Raw genomic sequence first — 4,113 nt, forward strand, 5'->3', positions numbered from 1 at the left:
GTGTGTGTGTGTGTGTGTGTGTGTGTGTGGGCGCGCGCGCGAGCGAGCGCGTGTGTGTGAGAGAGAAAAAGAGCGAAGTGATCGGATACGAAGAAAGATACCAGATACATTTATGAGTCAGTGTTCATATAATTTCAGGGGGCGATAACTGCAGAACGGCCTGCAGGGATATGCTAATCAGTCGTATACCAACAACAAATTATATTTGATTTGTTCGGTGCGCAACCAGGACTATTTCATGGTTCAAAATAACCCTACTGGATTGCATTGGGGACAACTTCAGTTAGTGACATTTCTCTGTCATTCATAACCCAATAATAGCTACAATTAAGGTTGTCTGAAACAGAACGGTTAAACGGGAAGATGGATGTCGACGATGCTCTGCAGTTGCTCGGTACCTGTGGGCTATACCAGGTGATGCTATACTTCATGCTGGCCGGATTCGAGATCATGAAGGCATGGCAAGCGTTCGCTATCAATTTTGAAGGGGCTGAACCAGAATATCATTGCAAGGTGAGTGAGGTTTTTCGCGTATACATACATTAATTGACGGATATCAGCAGCTGTACGTTAGCTTCATCGCTAAACATTATGAAGTGTCGAATTGTTATCCGAGATAAAGAATGACGCGTAAAATGTAATCGTAATGCGAATAAACTTAGCGAAATATATATATGATACTTTAAACATTTCTTAACGACTACTTTCTCAAGGTACCAGAGGCTACACCACTTAATGAATCTATACCTCAGATATATGATTCTTGTGGAACCTGGCAATCGTGGGAAACCTGCACGCAATATGTAAATATCTCCATTGATAACACCACACAAGAGTGTCAAAATGGATATTCCTACGCTAATACATATGGAAACACTATTCTAATGGAGGTAAGTTGTTCTGATGCAATATGTATCAAGAGTAGATAAATAACATTAATGTTATTTATCTACTCTTGATATGTATATATACTGTAAAACGTTTATTACTGAAAACCTTTTCCATTTTTTCATTACTCGATTCTGCATTAAGGCCCATTCACACCAGAGATACGCTCATCACGATCGCCCCACGCTCCAAAAATTTGCCCGAGCGTGGTGAGCGTGGTTGAGAGCGTGGCCAATTGGGCCCCAGCCGGGCCCAGCGCCGATACTACGATCTAAGTGCGTCTTTACCCCGATCTCATTGCGCTCAACAAGCTTTCACCACGCTCAACACCACGCCCGCATCACGCTTGCACTGCGCTCACTGTGTCTTTATTGCGACCAATCAGATCGCATTGCGTTTGAACGACGCTTGCACTGCGCCTAATACCCCCCGTCAGACTGGACGGCGACCATCTGCGACCGTACGGCGACCAGAAAATATACAAGGTCGCCGGCAAACGTGAACACAACGCGAGAAAAAGTCCCAACAAATTAAAAAATTGAAAAAAAGCCGCGACCTGTGTGATCATACCGCGTTCTCACGACGCGCTTATGGCGTTTCTATTGAAATATATGGGCTTGGCAACGGCGATCACCGGCGTTCCCGCGACGCTCTCACCACGCTCATGGGGTTCTTACCACGCGTCTTCTACGTGTATCGCGACTGCACGGCGACCTCACAGCGTTTCTACCACGTTCTCGACGGCCGACTATATAAGCTGGTCAGATTTTCGGAAATTTCAACTGTATATAGTGTGCGTTGCTGAGTATGAAACACGGATGGGCCGAAGAACAGCTACCATAGGCAGGCCGTGGCTTCGCTGAGCCGCAGCTACAGATCGGCATTAGAAACAGTTTTTTCGGCAGATCGGTATGAGACAGTTCATGAAGTTCGCCGCTTGCAGAAAATGTCTTACCATTTTCGCAGCGTCTTTGCACGCGTGTACTCGCGCGTGGTAATACGCTTCTGGCAGATGTTTACGACGCTTGTCTCCGAGCCTTCGCCGACCCCACCGCGTTTTCACTGCGGGCGTTCCAGGGTCATGATCGCGTAACCTGATGGCGGTTTGTTGTGTACATGCTCAAAGAACTAAACGCCGTGACTCGCGCGATCATTGGCGAGCCATGGCGACATCAGTGCCCGATGTCTTGGCGTGTTGCGCACCACGCTTATTAGCCACGATTATAGCGACGCTTAGGCGCGCTCTGGTGCCATTTTTCCCGTCGCTCCGTAGCGGTCCAGTGCAGTTTAAGAACGCCACCCGTCTGTTCGGCGGCGTATAAGCAACGCTCACCGCGCCGTTAACTGCGCGCCAGTCACGCCTCCTTAGTGCGTACTTTAATCACGTTTAGGCAGGCGCGCCGACTGCGCTGGCAAACGACCATATAAATACCGCGCGCCGTTCTAGACATCATCATTCGTTCTGCCTGTGCTGCTTCACATCAAGCATTATTTTCTACTGATTATGTAATACCCATAATCAGATTAAATTAGTTATGCTTACGAACTGTAATACAAAATAGCTCAAATAAAGTTTAGAGAAATAGGATAATTGCCAGTAATAACCTAAGTAGTCCAGAGTACGCAGACGAGCCTTTTGTGTAGAACGCCGCAGGCTGACCCTCTACGCTACGCATATGCCGCTGAACCATTGCAGCGTGCGACCATACCTAAAAAATAGGAGGCGCGCAGTATATATAACAGTTGTGCACGCAGCACGGGTAATAGCGGGCAGTCTCTACTATTTGCACTCTGACTCTACGAACGTGGCAAGAGATATTCGTACTGTTTTCACCGTTGACGAAGACTACTATATATATGTAAGTTCATGTTTGTATGTCGCGTACACAGCTGTACACTACTGTTCACTATTACGGGCATATATATGTTACCGTCATTCCCGACCAGTAAATATGTATGTGTTTGAAATACGTACCTTCAGTGTTGGCTAATTTATGTATAATGCGTACAGCGGTATATCTAATAATTTACGCAGGAATCCTAACGATCACGGGTAACGAGATAGTAAGAGAAGCGTTATTACAAATGGTGCACGTAACCACTGCGTATAGATATATCGTTGTAGCATGAATTATGTACTGTATTTTATGTATTAACATCTGTTTTCTTTGTGAGATTGTGAGTCGACGAGCTGCAGTGACGAGAGCGCACGATTCGAAGTCACTCATATCGCTACCACTATCGTTGTACACATTACAATGGTACTAGGTGCCCAGCGCGTATGTTACTAAATGAACTTCGTAACTGTTGAGAATTGTTTATCTGTTATATGTCAGTGCTAACCCATGTGCCTTTGTCTTGAGATATCCATCGACACACTCAAGGAACCCGACCTGTACAATCTCAGCAGATCGACAGCTTGTTCACTACTATCGTCGCATCATTTTGTAAGTACATCGTAGTTCTTATAAATAGCTACGGAGGTAATGTCTGCATATTTCTGTGTTTTCTCATGCGATTGCTCATGCATATTTTGGCCGAGCGTATGCCGTATACTATATGATATCGTGGATATCAAGCCTTTTATTTATGTTACTCATCACGCCACTGCCTACGTATTATGCACGCTCTGGCAAATTTGTCTTGTATTTTCGTTCCCCTCCTTGGTCTAACCATATCACTGTTTTCGTCATGGCGAGCCATAATCCTCCACCGTGGCCATACCCGAAACATCTGCGCACCGTTATTCCTTTGTTCAACCCTCATTCTAGGCCGCTATGTGTCATGAGAGGCACAACCCTGCTACACCTTTGTTCATAACACCTACTACCCCCTCCTATGTTGTCGAGGCCATCTCACGCCATTATGCAAGCTGCAAATGTCCACCCTATTGTGTGGTCGGTCAGCGCACAAGCAGAACCAGTCTGTGACAGCTCAATGGAAGCGGATGGAATGGACAATGTATCGTTTAATTAACGAGCTCGCGCGCAGTGGAGCAAGGTTAGCCAGCTTGCGTGTGACCCAGCGACCCCATGTTACCTCGCATGGTGATAATGATAATGATAATGATAATGATATGATATGATATGATGAGATGATGATAAGATGATATGATGCTATGATGATATGATGATATGATGTGATGATATGATGAGATGATGTGATATGATATGATATGACGAGATGATGTGATATGATATGATGAGATGATGATAAGATGATATG

The sequence above is a fragment of the Priapulus caudatus genome, unplaced genomic scaffold (genome assembly GCF_000485595.1).
Source record: "Priapulus caudatus unplaced genomic scaffold, Priapulus_caudatus-5.0.1 Scaffold117, whole genome shotgun sequence".
Classification (NCBI taxonomy): Eukaryota; Metazoa; Priapulida; class Priapulimorpha; order Priapulimorphida; family Priapulidae; genus Priapulus; species Priapulus caudatus.